Here is a 20,241-nt window from a genome sequence, read left to right on the forward strand (position 1 = left end):
AGAGTGGAAGGGGAGGTGGGTAATTGTATTTTTGTTCAATTTTAGGGTTTTGGAGTTTTTAATGTCCCCTGCAACTCTTCAAAGTTCTCTTATGGCGAGCGCATGACATAGTATAAGTGTACATCATTGTAAAATCGTGATGACTGGCGTTCAACTAAGATTACAGTCGAATTAGTTGGAAAAAGTACTAATTATAAAACAAAGAATGTTTTATTATTGGATGTCATTTGAAAAGGTTTCAAAATAATAGGAAAAATATTCGCAATCAGTTTTTAGGGAAAGACCATTATTTAAGGAGATACTATCGATAATAGATTTACAATTCAGATTTTGGTGACATTTATTTTACAGACGTTTTTAATCCCAAATGTACACAATTAAAGTTTCGTAACGAGTAGTTGCCTCTAAGAAAAGCTATGAGGATTTTCAATCACATATATTCAACACCGTAGCTCATGGGAAATCACGCTTTATCGAGAAATTAAAAAAATATACACAACGAAGTTTCGAACGAAACTTTAAAGACTTTGAAAGAAATAGTTTACAAACAGTCTTATTGCTGAAAAGGCATGATTAGATTTTCCCGTGTGTGTAATAGCAAACTATTTTTTAAAGTCATCGACAATAGTGCAAAAGAGGATTAGATGAATAACGAATAAAACATGTTATCTTTTCTCGTTGTCAATTTTTGTTATAAGTATATCATAATAACAATTACTCAATTTATAATAAAAATGGTGATTTCTTTTGAGTTTAAAGATTGTCTGACTAGTATGGTATGAATTTACTGATAGGCCCGCCTTAAAGAAAGAAGATGCGATAAATAAATTTTACTTTATATATAAAACTTTTATTTCTAACGGGAAACAAAAAATAAAGCTTCGTAGATATTGATACTTGCAAAATTAGGATATTAATATTAAAATGCGTCAACGCGTTTAATGGTAAAAAACTTATAACCAAAAATTTCTGCGAATAATTCAAATATATCAATTAAATGAACTAGTGCTTAAAAATAAAGGTATAACGCAGCTAATAAAGGTTCCTATATTGCCATACAACAGAAGAACACCGGTGCCGTATCAGTAGTAAATACTCCAGAAAATCAATATTTAAATTACTTTAAAACACTTATTAAATTAGTTATGATACCCATCACGCATTTTTAAGATTTTGTGCCCAGAGGGCAAGTGCTACTAAGGGGTTAGGGGGATTTCATATAGTAAAAAAGCGACAACTTTCGTTCAGTCTCTATGAACTAAGCTAATGAATAAATTAATTTTTATAAAGTTACATGTAATTGCTTGTGATTTTAACAATATTTTGTCAAATTTTCGTAAGAAAATATTAAAAATTGAATCACTAAGAACAATTTATCGGAAACACATGTAATAAATGTTGTTAAGCGCAGTAGGTAATATATAGTCAAACAGCATCATCTAAAATAAAAAAATCTAAAAGATTCTGTTAGAAGGATTAAATATCTCAGGAGCAACGTGAGCTTTTTCCTCTTTTTCAACTTCAGCTGATTTTACAAGCAATAAAGTCCGCGATTTTTGGTAGAAAATAGGAATTTTCAAGGAATATTCATTTCAAACTTCATTTCAGATTTCAAAAAACAATTTTTTAAAAAGAGCTTTTGCTGCTCCCGCAATATTGAACCCTACTAATAGAATCTTCTTGATTTTAGATGATGCTATTTGAAGATATCCTGCCTACCGCGTTTAACAATTTTTTTAAATGCGTCTCCAATAAATTGCTCTCAATAGCTCAATTCTGAATATTTTCTTACGAAAATTTGACAGAATATTGCTTAAATCACACTTAATTATATACATCTACTTGATAAAAATAAATTTTGTATTAGTTTAGTTCATAGAGACTGAACGAAACTTGTCGTTATTTTAACCACTTGAAATCTCCCTAACCCTTTAACATTGTAATAAATTTGTATCATGAATGAAAAATTATGATTTTTTCCATTCAATGTTTGCTGTCGATATGTCGCGACGGCGTTATTTTACTGCTCGGCAGTATACCTTTTATGAGTAGTATAAAAATAACTTTTAAATATTAATTCTTTTTTATTAAGGTTTAACTGTTATTCAAAAAAATTGGTTAAAAAAGGGTAATTTTCCTATCCTACCAAAGTTGTAAAGGGGTTTTCGCATCAGCACTGGCTATAAAACGCACTGACTTTCATTAAATAAATCAAGTGGAATGTTCACATTGGTACTTGTTTAATTATCAGAAACCATAGTTTAAATCGTAATCTAAACTGTCTGTAAATTTCAGTTCAGAATACTACAAAATAGCACAAAAAAATCATTGCTAGAAAAATAAATGATCTCAGATGAGGAATATGTATAATACATTTTTTGAGCACTTAAAATTGACATAAAAATCCAATAACAAGTGATTAGTCAACCTTATGATTCCTTTTAGAAAGAATTAAGCAATTAAAAAGCATTTGTTATATGACTTAATTTTCAACATTATTTTTAACAATTTACAATACCAAAATCAACTTTCCTGTTAATTTACACTATGTGAAGAAACACCGTTAAAGAAGTCTGTACGATGTCATTAGAATAGGGAAAACAGACCTTTGTTGAGATTTTTTAAACGTTTGAGAGCCAGAGTCATTAAGGAAGAATGGTTAACACCAAAGAGCGCGATAGCGCTGTGTTATTTCATGTCGAATAATTCCGGAAAGTGATTAAAGAGATATCAATAAAGTAAAAATTGTTTTAATAGCATTATTTAAATTAACAAAAGAATTCTCCGACATATGTGATTCAGTAAAGTTTAGGGAGCTACTTTGATAATTATTGATTACACTGTTAGTAGTTTATAGCGTTCTGAATCTACTGGTATTTCTCGACGTAAAATCTAAAGAGCTTCATCGCACTGCTTGCGGTTCAAACGATTATGGGTGAGTTTCACCAACTAAATTCGGGGTTAATGTAGTATAGTTTGCGTTACATGAACTGTACTACTTTAACCACCCTTCGTTAAAGCAGTATAGTTCATGTAACGCGAACTATATCACTTTAACCCTGGAGTGAGTTGGTGAAACTCACCCTAAGTAATAATTTAATTATAACACAAACTATAATCAACATTTTAAGATTCGAAAATATTCGTTCGACATTGCTTTTCTTTGACTTCAGAGCTTAAATTGGTTCCTGCTAGCTCTTCAAATTTCATGAAGATTCTTCGTGAACAGGCTGATTGTAAATATTTCCTACCTGACTTATTCAGAAGTAAACAATATTGAAGAGCAAAGATTTATACTCGACAACTACTTACGAGCTAGCACTTTATCTTTCATCACATGTCTCAATTAGGTAATTAGGATAACTAGTTATACTTCGTAGATGCTTACGTGGTGGTTAGTATATCTCAGGGTTCGTAAATGCTGGCTTCCTCTTACTGTTGTAACACATGAGCTAAATACCGACTTTTACATAGAGTAGGTCCTACTCCATAGCTAAAAATCAACTCACACTTAAAGCAGTTCTTGCTACTAATAATGCAATTGGAAGTCGACTCGACACTCTTTATTTCACTTCACTCGGAGCAAAAACTTATTTTGAAGAACGGCTGCTCTTTAGCTCGCAAATATCAGCCACTTTATAGCGAACCCTGCCTTTGCCTCGTCATCAAGAACTGCTTTATATGAGAGTCGAATTTTAGCTCGCAAATCAGAGTAAAAGCGAGTCAGCATTTCCGGATCCTACAACTTTTAAAGCTGAAATTTATGCTACTTACAAAGGGCATATAGAAACATATAATATCAGCTTAACCATTCTCATTTTCAATGAGTAATTTATTTATTTTATTTAAATAAAAACATTATTGAAATTCGTGATTTTTAATTTTCTGTGACAAAAAGAGTTGACGGATTTTAATGTTATTAGTGTTACTTTATAAGTATTATTACCCGAGTCAAAATCTAAGATCTACTATAATCCTAAACGATTCTATCAAGAGGATAATTTAGAATTATACCAGACGTTATTTTGTATACAAACCAAACCCTACAAAAGTCTGAAAAGTGTCGGAAAGTGAACAATTCAGCAGTGTTTAGAACTCAATAAGATTTCTAAAATCCTGCACAATCCTTTTTAAGTCTTCCGGTAGACTTGATAGTGGAGAATCTAGGATTTAGATTCTTTATACGCTAGGCTTTTATAAAACTTTAGATTAATTAAATATTAAGCCTACATAACTCTGTATTTTATTATATTTTAAAGTGTACACTGCAAATCTTAAATGTATTGTTTTCATGCACACATAAATGCATTCATTTCTTGTAATCATTTCCGATTCACTTCAAGGGGTGTTATTTCTATAATACACTATGAAACGTATAGTTTTACATGTTTTAAAACAAAAAATACTTTCTAACATTAAGGCGAAACCTATACAATTATACTTACACTATATCAAATTGTACCTCTTTTTTATGCTTTAAATTATTTCAACTTATACGTGTAGATTAATGTACAATGTACATTGCATTGGCATGAAAGGTTTTATAATTTTACAGCATATATATATACATATATTTATTTGATTTTTATATGTATATATATATAGTCATAACGTACCTTTGAACTGAACTATTTAATTTTTCCTGGTGAAAAAATCTTACCTTCCTTGACGGGATTAGAACCTGGGACCCTGTGAATACTAATCCAGAATTTAACCCACTCGGCTATTTGCTACTTAATAAAGTATAGGCTTAAAATTGAACTTTTAAGGGTCCCACGCGTAAAAACGGACAGCTTTCAGAGTGTCAGAGTATACCTATGACAACATATTTGTTCATTTAAATGTTTATTGCAATTGTTAACGGTGTTACAAATTTCTAGCAATCTATTTTTCTTATATTTTTAAAAAATGTGTTTATCCCTTCGGAAATGTTATTTAATCCTTAAAATAAATCTAAATCAGTAATTGGTTGCTTTATTTATTGCATGTATACAGGGTGAGGCACTTAAGCCGCCCCAGAATATGGATGCAGAAAGGCGCGTATCTCTTCACTTATAAAAGATATTCAATTTTTGCATAGAACCTTTCTGAAAGCAAATAACAAGAGGCTTCAAAAATGTCCTATGGAAAAATTGAATATCTGTTATAATTAAAGAGATACACCTCTTTCGGCATTCGTATTCTGGGGCGGCTTAAGTGCCTCACCCTGTATATACGGGTGTCCGGTTAACTATGGCCAATCCGGGATATTCGGATAGAGGGTGAAATTTCGAGTAAAAAAGTTCAAAACACTTTGTGGCTAGCACCCTTTATTAAAAAGTTATTAGCGATTAAAGATCCTCAGTTTTAATTGGATTTGCTTAGTCGGAGGATTCTATTGGTCGCATTGTTAGCCCATAAACGCTAAGATTCAGTAAAAGTTAATACTAATGCAAACACACGGGCAGTGGACACACCCACTTGAGCCTGTGATAGTGACCGAAAGGCGAGCGACCGAGTCTCGAGAGCGAGCGTCATAAAAACAATGAAAACATAAACACTCTTGACAATAGTCGCGAGCTAAAATTTAAACTTTTGTAATTTTCAAGTAAGAAGTTAATAATTATCATTTTTTAATTGTATGTATTTTTACGATGAAAATGAGTCCAAACACAATATAATTACGCTAATTTTAGAGTATAATTAACAGTTTGAATTAATTAATAATGTCGCTAAAAAAGTCATAAATATGTCGCGCTTGGACTTATTTTCACCATAAAAATATGAACAAATCAGAAATAAGAATTAGAAATTTGATAAAACACAATTGCAAACGTTAAATTTCTCTTTGTTTAATGTAATGTGTTTACGTTTTTCTGTTTTTTAAATCGAGGCCTATTGTTGAATGAATAGCCTTGGGATCTCGATAATTCTATGCGCTTGATCGGCAGAGGAAAGGGGGAATCGGGGTAATGAAATTAAGACATTTATAAGAAATTTAACTTTTGCAATTGTATTTTATTACATTTCTAATTCTTATTTCTGATTTGTTCATATTTTTATGGTGAAAATAAGTCCAAGCGCGACATAATTATGCCTTTTTTAGCGACATTATTAATTAATTCAAACTGTTAATTATACTCTAAAATTGGCGTAATTATATTGTGTTTGGACTCATTTTCATCGTAAAAATACATACAATTCAAAAATTATAATTATTAATTTCTTACTTGAAAATTACAAAAGTTTAAATTTTTGCTCGCAACTATTGTCAAGAGTGTTTATGTTTTCATTGTTTTTATGACGCTCGCTCTCGAGACTCGGTCGCTCGGCTTTCGGTCACTACCACAGGCTCAAGTGGGTGTGTCCACTGCTCGTGTGTTTGCATTAGTATTAACTGTTACTGAATCTTAGCGTTTATGGGCTAACAATGCGACCAATAGAATCCTCCGTCTAAGCAAATCCAATTAAAACTGAGGATCTTTAATCGCTAATAACTTTTTAATTAAGGGTGCTAGCCACAAAGTGTTTCTAACTTTTTTACTCGAAATTTTACCCTCTATCCGAATATCCCGGATTGGCCATAGTTAAACGGACACCTTATATATATATATACATATATATACTATATCACGATATAACATGTAAACTTTTAAGCGTTAAGAGGGCTATAAAAGAAAAGCAATTTGTTTAATCTTAAGAAATCCTGAAAAAGTCTATTGGAAGATTTTATAAGGTCTAAAAAGGATCAAATAAGATTTTTAAGGATCGAAGAAGATTTGACTACATTAAAAGTCTTCTAAGACCATACTGGAGGATTATTTAGGTTTAGTTAGAATTAAAATAAAATTTTTAAGGATTTAAATGGTATTGTAGAAGTAAAAAGGATTATTTCAGAACTCTTTAGGGTTTTTTAGAACTGAGGGAGACTTAAAATTTTGACTCGGATAGTGTGAGCGCAATTCACATTATTTTTTCTATTTAGTCACGAAAATAACGGTTTCATATATATTTATTTAGCATAATATCCTTTTTCGTACATTTATCAGTATTAAAACAATATATATATACCCCTACCTACAAATTGACCTCATATTTTTCCTACTATTCTGACATCCTGCCAACACGATTTAATCAAAGCATACTTGTTGCATTCTTTAAAGGGGAAAAATTAATCCGACGAAGCTAAAAGATCATAGGCAGACACTTCCATTATGTGATGTACTCACCTCTGCTTCGAGTGGTTGTAGGGAAAAATTAAGAAATCTGAGATCTTCATTTTTTTATCTTGTTCAGTGGCCATAACGTAACCCAAGCATCTCCTTTACAGGTTCAAATGGCTCATAAATGCTGAACGAGTTAATAAAAAATATTTATAATGACCTTTCCTTCCCGTTTCACCCTTGAAATTTTGTCACTTCCTTATTATGAAACACGTTAAAGAAATTTTTTATTTTTACGCGATTTCTACACCGACATTTCAGGATAAAATCTTATTTAAAAACTGTGGCATTATTTAAAGACGGATCAAAATGTTCTTGGAACATTGGATTCGTTTGAAGCTTCTATTTTAATTATCAAAGCTAGATTAGAAAAAGAAATGTAAAATATTGCATGAATAATTACTATTATTTTATAGAAATGATCAATAAATTGAAAAGAAAAGGGGCATCTTAAATATAAAGAAGTGATTTTAACAAATCTATCCAAACCTAAAAAAATTAATTTGTACGAGAAATAGTACTATATTATAAAATCGACAACTTTTAATAAACAGCTGTAAAATTCGCATAGGCTGGATAATAGGCTTTCGACTTTATTCTTTTTGATTTTTCTGGAAATAATATGGATTGCTCTTTACCTTCATCGTTAAACTGCCGTGTGCGATTTAATTCCTGCAAGCCATTCGTCACGAATTATTATCATAAATTAATTTAACTAGTACTTAATCAAAACAGTCATGCATCATATTTAAAAATTCATTCAATATTAGCATTCCTGGCTGACTAAAGATTAAAGATGCCCTTTTTTAAATTTATTTATTGTATTTATAATAAATATAAACCAATTAATTAAATAATTTCATTCAGCATTTTTTCTTTTATATGTATATCTGGCTATGTTACTATAAAGAGCATTTTGTGTGTCGCAAGAATAATACAATAAGATTAAAATCGGTCTTAAAATAATGCTCTATCGCTGGCACGTATTTTCGATCCGTAAATGTATATAATGAGGATTCTATTAAAGTAATAATTTATGAGATATTTGAGTTTGATTTTTTTTCTGGCTACATAATCCTTGGTCATATAGTTAATCGATGGTGGACTTTGCAAATATTCTGCTATGCTAACTGCATATCATAAAAATAATTCGGTATTTTTTGACTGTGAAACCTTATAGCTTTATATATAACAATGAAACAGCAAAGGAAACATCGAGTATATTTGGTATTTGAGAAATATTAATCACTAGACTTTAGACATATGTGGGAATGAAGATTGTTCCAATCTTACGTTCTAATAAAGAAAAAAACGAATATGAGACATTCCTTGAAAATGTTTTTCTTAGACATTTGGCATTGACAGTGGATGTCGGTATTTCTAAATTAATTTAAACATGCAACCGAAGATAACAACCAATTTATTTATTTATTTACGTTTTATATTTACCTATTTTAATAACTATCAACCAAAATTTATTCCCCAATTTTACTGCATTAAATTTTTGTTTACGATGAGACTTAAGCCTGCACACACACACACACACCACTACTTGTAATTCCATGTTTAGTTGTTCGACGTTTGATCCACTCAGTTAACCAAGACCCTGCGCGCTTCACATAGATTTTTGTTGATTTTTTTTTAAAAATGTAAGACAATTTTTTCTCTATCCTTTTCTAACTTTTTAAGGTAGTATTCGACCAAATCTTATAAATTAGCCGAGTGGACAAATCCATCAAACAGCTAATCATAAGATTACAATCAGTTGTATGTTCGATCTCATTGCAGAAATCAATTTAAAGCAGTAAAATTAAGTAATAAACTTTAGTCGATGACTTATATTAGACAAATATAACAGTCACATAAGGAAAGGAATTGATTACACTGTTCTTTTTTGGAATTCATTTAGCAGTGTCAACAATCATTTGGTAATACCGAATGTTTAGTAAAAAACATTTTCAAATCATGTGACACATCAGATTTTTTCGGTATGGAATACAGCTTGGGCTAATATTAGAAGCTACTTCATAAAAAAAATATACAAGATTAAGTTTATTGGGTTATTGTCAATTGAGTCAAAATAGTAACTGTATATTTACGCGATGATAATGAAGCTGGGAACAGTAGAAAGTAATTGATGTATTTATTAAAATATCCTTTGCGATAATCCGTGAATTATTTGTTTCAATATTCAAATATAAAGAATGGAATTATTTAACATTGAAGCTTTACGCGATTAGCGAAGTCTGTTTTGCGAGATGCACTTAGCAAAGTATTTACGGGCGCGCGCGATCCTTCGATACTTAAAATCAACATTCTTGTAGAAGTAAACGTCAGGGGTTGTATTTCAAACTTTTTCCGTTACACAGAAAGTCATAACTTTAAATTAAAAGTTTTTTAATTTTTTATCTTCTGACAAATTAATTTAGTTTTCTATAAATAGGTACATTTTGATACAATTCCATATTAACCATGTACTGCAGAGCATATTTTCTAACGTTTGTTACTCAAAAGTAGACGGTCAATAATTTTAAAAATCATCGCTTTTATCTTTTGAATATATAAGTAATATACTAAATTTTCACATTTTTATCTATTCAAGCATTCATGGCCCAATAACCTTAATATGGTAAGTAATACGGATCAGTCTCTACTCCCATATACTTTCTATAAACAATATCTGATACTGAAAGTCTAATTTTAATAACCAACCCTCAATAACTTTACTCTTGATGGTTGTAGAAAAAGTACTGCAAACAAATGTTTTATAACTTTTAAAGGATAAATAGATTACAGTATATTTGTTAGATTTTGAAAGGTTATTTAAAGTCTACGCGAAGGCCAACTTCAGTTCTCTAAATGGAATACCCTACGTATTATAACATATTTTTGTAGCTGATCTTAAGAGATTCCGAAACACTATATTGAATTATCACTTCATCCTATCAGTTACCCGATATGCTGAATTAACTTTAAAAATAGGTGATCAACTAGACGTGTGTATGTATAGCGAGTTTACACGCGCGCTATTCTAATTATATCACATCTACTGTATTGAACAAAAGTAAAATGATAACTTTATATTAACAGGTACTTTTAATCATTTTCGTAAACGATTGAAAAATATAAATAAACTATAACTTTAAACTGGATAAAATTACTTTATTATATTAAAATTAAAAAAAATCATTTTAAGTTATTATTAAGAAATAACAATAAAGTAGCATCTTCATATTCGACAAAGATAAAGCGACTGCTGATTTTTACATTAAAATTAATGTGTCATTCACTATTTTATTAATATAATTTCTAATATCCTTTATTCTCTATTACTTCCTGATATTGTGTTTTGGCGTCGATGAAATTAAATTTGTTATAATTTGTCAATCCATTGAATTATACAAATTTTCGTAATTTCGTCACATAATTTTTCTTCGTTACTAAATGTATTCCTTCGTATCTTCTTTTCAATAAATTCCCATGAGTTCTGTAACTATGGGACTCGAGTCAGGCGACTGAGTTGGCCACTTCATAACATTGATATTATTTCCAACAAACCATTGCTTCACGATCTTTCCAGTGTGTTTCGGATCATTGTTATGCTAATATATAAATTGTGGAGGCATCTTTTGCGGGTAAAAGAAAGTACAATACTTTTTAATATGTTTGTGTAAATAAATCGATCCATTTTCCACAATGAATTTTATGATTTGGTCCCACGCTATCACCTGAAAAGCAGACCTATACCATGATGTTTCCATCGTCATATTTACTTGTTCCACAAATATTTTTTAGATTAAGTCTTTCGTTGTTAGAACGACGTACATATGGTATACCACCATTTTTAAATAAGTCAAAGTTTTTGATTCATTATTAGATAGTATATTATTCCATTTAGTTTCAGTCGTTTAAATGCGTAGAAGCAGAAAGTAATTTTGAGTCTCTATTTTTATTACGAAAAAATAGTTTCTTCACTAGTCTTCTTCTAGGTAAACCAGTTTCTACCAGACGACGTTGTATTATCTTATTTGACAAATTTTATTCGCCTAATGCACATAAAATTTGATTCTGCAGACATGTAAGGATCCTCCTAATACAATCTTTTTATTCTTCTACCAATTTTGCTGCAGTTTTACCAAGTACAACTGTAGGTTTTAAATTCACAACAACACCACGGTTTTAAAAATCAATAATGGTTTTTGAAACAAAACAATTGGTTTAGAAATATTAAAATTTTTCCGATTTAAATATTTAAATGTTCCATTTTTAAATGCTTCTATATTTTTTCTTTCAGATCTGCAGAAAACTATTTACCACGATGCATAACTGATACTAATTATGACTACTGGCGCTTGAAAAGACGTTGTTCTAGCAATTACGCAGTGATACTAAGTCAGCCATTTTATTTTCGTCACTAAGAAGTAGTATTGTTATGAAAACAAAAACAAACAAACAAACAAATGTTTGTATACATGTACTTGATGCTACGATGTCATAGATAGATTGTATATTATTGGTCTTCTAGAAAAATAATATCCACTTTATATGAAAACGTGCCAAGCATCACAAGAGCTAAATTTTGTTGCGTTGCTTATTTGTTTTCCAATACTGTATATGTAATTTTAAATTGCAAAAGTTTACGAACGACTGAATAAAGAGATAAATCAATATAGTTTTTTATAAAGCTTTCTAGAATAGCTATAACAATGTAGTAAAATACATAGATATAGGCCTTCTGTTTAAAAACTCAAGTTGATCTTCGTGTAGCCTTTAAATAAACTTCCAAAAATTGAAACCAGAACCATAATACAATTCTCCTTTGTGAAGTCATAAAATATTCCTTTAGAACTCCTTTTTCTAAAATACAAAAATTAAAATATTATGAAGATGCAGTATAAATATGGCTCACCCCATATGTCTAATGCATAGGAGTAATTTTTCGCGGACATTATCCACTCTCAATTTCTTTTCGAAGATAGCACTCCCAGTAATTTGGTTTATCTGCGCATAACTCTGCTGTACATATATTAAAATTCAAATATCTCATAAACGCCTAAATTAACCTTTTCAGATCTGGATTAAATATAGGGATAAAATTTAATCTTGTAGAGAGAGATTTTTCATTTTAATTCAAGAGATTTGGTAATCGTTAAAAAATATTATTTTGTTAGCATACGTGATACTTCTCTCCCAATATACAAGAACCTTCTTCGAATCAAATCAACAAATCGACAGGATATATGTACATATAATATTTCTAACGTATGTGTCCATTGGGATGGACGTCAGATCTGAGAGTTAAATGGTATACTGTACTGATCGAGACAGCAGTATTGACATCCCTAATTGTAGATGCACGCTTGCTCGATTTCGTTATTCCTAATTTGTAATCGAGCAAGTTTCATATGGGCTCAGAATTCTCTCTTCCTCTGCCTCAATACCGTATGTCTTCGTCCGACTTAAAACCAGGGTAACACTACCGAGCGAGCAATGTTAAGCACTTATAGGTATGCCATTATTACCCCGGGGCCAGATTATACACTTATACTGTGTTTTGGTAAGCTCTCTCTAAATAATCTATAAGAATATGCAATAAAAAATATATCATCTCATTAAAAAAATTAACACGTAATCTTAGCATGAATCCTTTGACAGATAATCCAAGAACAAACTAATAGCGGCGATAATATAGGGTTTCTTAAAACCTATTCTTATTGTATAGCAGGTTTACATGAAAAACCCTAACATTTAAAGTTATTTGAAGTCATCCAGACTTTTCAGAGACCCTATAAAATATAAGTATTCTCAATTTATATAAAAGGATGATAGGAAAAGTAAAATTAAACAACTTTTAATGATAAACACATGGCGTCGCAAACGTTAAATTAACGTTGAGAAAAGAATGTTTAAAACGTTACATTGTTGATAATTTTACATTTATTGTGTCAAGTCATTATTTATACCAGCGTGAATGTATCGTCTATGAAAACCAGTTAAAAGTAATACAAGAATTAAATATAACGATTGAAACTCGTCCTGTAGAAGATTCAGAATATTTTAACATTTGTAGAAGATTAATTTAACGTTGACGAAGCTATTTACTTACATTATTCATATTATTGCATCTCCTATCACACTTTAAAAATTGTTTCAGTGTCATGGCGACACGTATACTACATTAGATGAACGATTAATAAATGTCAATTGCAAGTGTGTAAACAATACTTTAAATATTATTAAAGACAATCGTGTTTTGAAAATCTTTTTCGGACAACGTTTTATATTTCGAAGAAATATATAAGATAACATAATTTATACAATCGTAGGTATAGTTTTCATATATATGTCAAATGAAGTCTATAAGTCTGGCTTTTTAAATTGCAGCTTTTATTTTTTATCACGGATTCTTATAATTGTCTTCGGTAGCTGTACAAGACACACTATATATAGGTACTGTGCAGTTGAATCCAGACATTTGCAAAATATTTGGATTAAAATTTAAATTCGGATAAGCGAACAAAAGCTAGTGCATATACATATGTAGTGGACGCACAAACCACTCGGCCAAACTCACATCTATGTACATTTCAAATCCAAATAGTATACTGTAAATGCATGTTTTAAATGGTACATTATTGCTATGGTATTTTGAACAGCTTTCGAAGCGAGCCACAGAAATCGAATTATAAAGAAGAATAGTCGGTGTCATTTAAAAAATTAAATTCTATTTTCACTAGACTATGAGTGACTTTCCTATGCTGCTTAAAATGTTATTCCATCGGTACCTTCAAACTCTATAAATTTTGTTTAACACGATTTTTCTGCACGAGTGCAATATTTAAAGGGTTATTTACAATTGACTTAATAAATGGTTCACTTGATATACTACAGGATCAGTCGTTTTAAATGACAAGAACATGTATATAAGAAGGCGTTTATTTTTCCGTAAATACAAAAGATATTAAATTTTTACATAGGACCTCATTGACATATCTGTCTACTATTATTCAAAAAGGTCTTATGAAAAATTTTCATATCTTTGATAGTTATGTATAGATATAATACGTTGTTTCGCATCTACTGTTTAAGTCATTTTGAATGCTGAATCCTGTAGAATATACTATATATGTTTGTACATGGTTTAAAATCGACGAAGGTTCTCCTTTGAGCCACAGATTTTTTAAAACATTACAATTACAAATATTTAATATAATATTTCCCTATTGAATACCAACATTGAATTTTTTTTTAAATTTTGCAGTAATTTGAAAATTGATAGACAGAAAGATGGCCAAGTCGCTTTGAGTTTTATTGCCTTCCTATGCTCTCTATCTGACTCCATTCTCAAAACAACAGTTGAAAGGTACTACACACGATGCAAAAAAAATATGTCATTCTTTATTAATTGTAATTTTCTAGGGAATCCATGTTTCAAAGATGATAATCGTAGACCTTACACCGTGCATACGAAGTTATGAATAAATAGTGCTTCAGTTAATTTCAATAAACAGTTAATAGGTTTGATAAAAGTGTACGAATTAATTAACGAATGAATAAAAGATTAAAAAATATTATAGATTAATTAATGGTTAAATTTATGTATATTCATATATCTGTGATAGTTATATAGTTGAAATAAATCGGAGCAGAATTTTCTTATGCTACATGCAGATCTTTCTGTATATTACCGGACATGTATATGATCTAAACTTTTATATATACTGTGGCGCGAGATATCATAAGATTTACACGTGAAAGGCAACACCTTACACGTAGAAAATGAAATTTCGACATAGGTCACAAGTATTTAATTTGTAAATATTATATTTATATAATTATAGGAAAATGTTATTTTTCTCTGATATAGTATAATTTCTATCATTTAATTTACGTATTATGTATAACATTAAAATATATCGATTGTTATTTAATGTTTTGAACTTAAGTAGATTTCAGATCACTCATAATGTAGTTATGTTTGTAGCGTCTATGTACAAACAAAAACAAATTACGAATATCATCAAGATACTCTTACAATGGATTAAAAACCCCTGCAATTAAAGTGAACAAAAGGCATAACATTTTGCACGTTAATAACTTTACAGAAAGTAAAATACCACTAAAAATCTTATACTTACATATACATATGGCAGACCTAAACGTCAACAAGATCTAATAGATAAACGTTGACCAACATTAAGTTAATCAATCTCTCACGCAAATGCTTTAACGCGTATAGACAAATTGCTTATACATATTTACTCTTGTACCACTTATAAAAAAATAATTTCGCAGCGAAATTTTATTAACAGATCTATCTTTTGTTCAAAGTCTAGTTTCTCAAAGGATTATAGCGCTCTTTACATACATAGCTCAACTTTAAACTTTGCTAAAGTACTACGATTTTGAAATGTGAAATTCATAAATATTGAATACCCTTGTGAGAAGAATGTATATTGCATATTATCATAATATCATTTGTCAACAAAATTCTTATTTTGCTCTAACATTAAGTTTACTCAAACAATATAAATATAGTATGTGTATTAGAAAGCTTTAAAAAAATCTTATAGTTTTTTTATATTGCACTCCTCCCCCAAAATATTACTTTATACGCGTGGAAAAAAATACACAGCATAAGCTCAATCTGAGGTAGCCCAGACAGGCCACTAAAATAATTTCTTTACATTTAAATTAAAGTATGCGAGAGGGAAAATCATAGTTTATACCTACTTATATATAATTAACAAAATACGAAAGAGAATTGTCATTGCAACTGTCAGAAATTACAAACAATAACATAATTTTTCTTATCGAACATTATTGCATAAAGGTTCTCTGTTAGTATCACGATTATGAAATATTTTTGTTGTTAATTTCGGACATTGGCATTGAATTTTCCCCTGTGTATGGTTAAATATGAAACCTTTTAAGTAATATTATTACTAACGGAAACCTATAGTAATGATTTTCTATGCATTTTATAAATTAAGTATAACCGAGTTATTTAATGACTTCCGATTACCTCCGATTGAATTAATTATCCGAGATTTTCATTGTTTCATATAAAGTAACATTTTTTGGTATGGCCAACACAAAAAAAAGTTGGAAATTTTAATTAAGCATCCTAATGTGTATGCATACATTCTATATTGTTTAGCCATTCCGCTAATCTCAGCGTATAAATTCTATCTATTAATCATTATTTAATTTATAGAAACTGTAAGAGTTTCCATCACTTAAATCTTTCGATTTTTTATTTTATTTTAATTTTTTTGCACGAAGAATTTCTCGAGCCATTAATAAGAAGCAGCCTTAAAACTAATTTACAATGTTCTACTGAGATTGTACATTTAACGGTTTTCAACAGGAGCTACAATTGAATCGAAAATAAATAAATGTAATTGCGATCAGTTTCTTCTTAACATCCGATTTTTCTTTTCCCTAATAACATTAAAGACACTCGATGTGTGACGATCGTAAAGTATGTGGCAGCTCTTCTTTTTGTGATGCTATAAAAAATGTTTTACAAGATCCATTTTTTTACCAAAAATTTGGCATTTGTTTCAATTCAATGACACTTAAGTTTGTTACATCCTTCTAATGTATCAGCAGGTAAGTACTATAAAAAAACCGATGATAGTACGCCGTCATATAGTAGGATCGTATAAGAGATAACAGTTTACTTAACTTAAACTTAATAAACGGACCACCAATGTTCGCATAACATGATATATTAATAAGTTATGCGAATGAGAACAAATTGTACAATATTACTGTAATTTTATGATTTTCCTCAAATATATTAATAAGGCAGTAGTATATAGTTGCCTTGGAAATCATATTGAGACTATACTATTTGAAACAGTTACAATAGACACACAATCAATGTTTTCATAAAAGTATTAATCGATTACGTGTAATAATGTACAATAGTTATATTTGATGGTTTTTTGTTCAACGATTGCAAGCATTAAGATAAATTTAATTGATAGTAATGAATTCTAATAGTAAAAAAAATGAAAGAAAAATTTGACAAAGAACGTGAGATATAAAATTATTCATAATTGAAAGTTATATCGATTCGATGAGTTTAACGAGTCGATGGAAAGAAAAGTAGAAGAGAACAGAAGAAAAAAATAAAAAGAGAAGCGAAGAAGATTGATTGTGAAAGTAATCGATCCTCTTCTTTTTGAGGTGGGGATCTTTTCGTTTTCAAAGGGAACAAAAGTAAAAGAGAGAGAGAGAGAGAGAGAGAGAAGAGAAAGAGAGAAGAGCTAAGAGCTAGAAGATATTTGCAAGTTTTCTTTTTTCAACACTAAGAGGATACAGGATGGATAAGCTTGATGAACAGGGCTGGTGACGCGGACGGCGTACGTCGTCGGCTGGTTGGTGAACCGATCGAACGCGGATGCTGTTCCAGAGTCCAGGTGTTAGCACGGGACGAGTGGATTCCATTGTTAGCACTCCAAGCCTACAGGCCATGGGCAACCAGGGTTAACAAGAAAGAAAAGAAAAACAGTTTGTTAGTATTTTAATTATGATTGACCGACGTTAACATTAAGTATCTATTATAGCTAGTCAGCCGAGAGAAATATGGTTAATGAAAAGCAATGCTCTCGTCAAGAATTATTATAAATGTATTGTATATAGATATAACTGTGTAAGTAAATTATGTGTGAATGGTTTCGAAGAAGAAAAAATTATTATTACAATTGGGGATTGAATCATCAGGCTTCTGTGTCATCCCACCGAAAAGAAGCAAATCCGAGAATATATGCTATTTAATCCAACTTATCTAGCTCAATCATAAGGAAACGTCCGAATGGATCTCTATGTATAAGTAATCTTGTTTTTAATGTAGCATTGCTTTACACTGACTGAATTGCGAATATTTATTAGTTTTAAGCATTCTTGTATGCGTCTCATACACAAAACATAGTTTAGAAAACTATTGATCATCCATAGTTCTACACAATCTATAGATTTAATAATAAGAATTAATAATGATGATATGTTTCTTTGGAATGAAATTCGTCTTTGGCACAAAAATTGTCCTATTATTACTCATATATTTTCATAATTTTCCTGTTATCAGGTGGCTCGTGTACCCTCCCCGCGCATAGGATAGCTAAATAAATAAACTAAACCCTTTTTTGTAAGTAATATCCTATATATATACATAGGGTATCCTATTTTAAACAGAACATTCGAATAAGTCACGACCGATTAGAAACATCAAAAAACTTTTCTCTTGAAATTTGTATGACTTAGAGAAGGATAAGAAAACGTACAATAGGTTTGACATTTAAACGTGATTTGAAGATTATACGAAAGTCAGGTCAAGCTTATATTGAATAGTATTCCAATATTTTATTGCATATTCTTGTTGCTTATTTCAAGAGTATTCCTATAAAACCTGTTTGAACTTTTGTCTTTGTCATGTCAAATGGCTTACGAAATATTTCCTTTTCAAATTGCATGTATAATGTGTAGGATAGGTTGAAGTAGTGTGTGTATGTGACCGCTACGCGTACATATACGCATAGTGGATATACCAACGTATACTTTCCAGTAAAAAAATTTCATACAAAATTGAACAAAATGAAAAATTTAACCATTTACGCGCGGGCAAGAAATTTATACAGACACTTATGCCAGAAAACGGTTCAGATTAACTCGCTGGAAAGCGTCACTCAGTGTTCGATGCTTTAGAGAAATCGGAGAAAGATTTATATCTTCTAAATTCTTCTACGATTGGTCTGAGACTTTTAATAGTTTTTTTTGCACTTGGCACACACACCCCTTACTTTCGCTGTAAATTTTATTGGCATTTATGGGTGAAATTTTCAACAAGAGCATCACACGAGGTGCGTGGCACATTTTTCCAGCGCGCAAGTATAGTTAAAAGAGGATTCAGGAGGGCTTTTAAAGTAAGCTACAAGAATATGCAATAAAAATATGAGGCGTTTGTAAAAAAGAAGAAAAAAATCTTAAGGTGCTCTTCACTTGATATTGAAATGACCTTTCAAGGTCAAACCTATCGGACGTATTTGTCGACCCCTGGTAACTCTACAAGTTCGTTAAAAGAATTTTTCTATTTGTTCACTCATGCAGCCGTGAGTTATTCCTCTGTTTCGTATAAAATGGAACGTCACTCTATTCATAACTAATTTTTATCCATCATGCAAAACGCATTATTGTTCTTATGATAAATAGCAGTATTCAACAGAATATTGAAAAATACTATCGGATAGTACGGTCACCGACATTAACTATAGCGTTCTTTCCAATCGCAAGAAAACCGCTACCTCCCATAATTTTTTCTCTGGAAAACAGCAGCTGTCTTGCGTTCAAAGAGAGCGTCGTACATGTCGATCAGTGTACAATAATAATAATATAGATAAATTCATGTGTTAACTATTAAAATTGACAAATTAAAACTGACACCAATAATGCGACAAGAGAGAATTTAGTTGTTTATTAGCCATCGCCGTTATGATTATATATAGCATATATGTACATGTATAAATCGTTATTTTTCAAGTAATACATTGTTTTTTAGAGGCAGCATGGGTGTGCACCTGCCACCGCATAGCACCGATAAGTGAATGACAATTCTATTCGTGAAATACTGAATGTATGCAGTTATTGCAATACTATTATTATTACGAAGATCATATTAATTGTATTGATTAATAATGTCTCATCAGAGAGAGAAAGCAAGTGTGTCAGAGGCTTATGTGAGTTACGCACGTGTCACGTAAAAGGACAAGATCTACAATACAATTCCAGGCATTTAAAAAAGCGTATTGCATACAGGATGTTCTAATAACTATATTGTCACACAGGTCTATTCGTATTTATATAGTTTACAGAGAAAAAGCTGTCAGATGGAAATTACATGGTATAAGGAGTATCACGTGGCAATAACAAGTTTTTTAAATTGAGGCCATTTGGAGATTTCAAAGTCAAATATTAGTTTATTTAAATGCAATCTCGTTATTGTTATTATTATATTTTTTGTAGCTTATTTCAA

At 30.4% G+C, this 20,241-nt stretch overlaps 1 protein-coding gene across 2 annotated transcripts in view; it reads right to left on the minus strand.

Annotated features, from left to right (window-relative positions):
- Positions 1-8,001: 8,001 nt before the first annotated feature.
- LOC136773844 (protein held out wings-like) overlaps positions 8,002-20,241 on the minus strand; it is a 39,602-nt gene continuing 27,362 nt past the window's right edge. For both annotated transcript variants that reach the window (XM_066727757.1, XM_066727756.1), the window contains exon 4: positions 8,002-17,676. The gene's annotated coding sequence lies outside the window, so the exon portion shown is untranslated. The remainder of the gene's footprint in view (positions 17,677-20,241) is intronic.

This window comes from Prorops nasuta, unplaced genomic scaffold (genome assembly GCF_024137725.1).
Source record: "Prorops nasuta isolate Cenicafe-Biocafe unplaced genomic scaffold, Cenicafe_Pnas_1.2 PNAS00005, whole genome shotgun sequence".
NCBI lineage: Eukaryota > Metazoa > Arthropoda > Insecta > Hymenoptera > Bethylidae > Prorops > Prorops nasuta.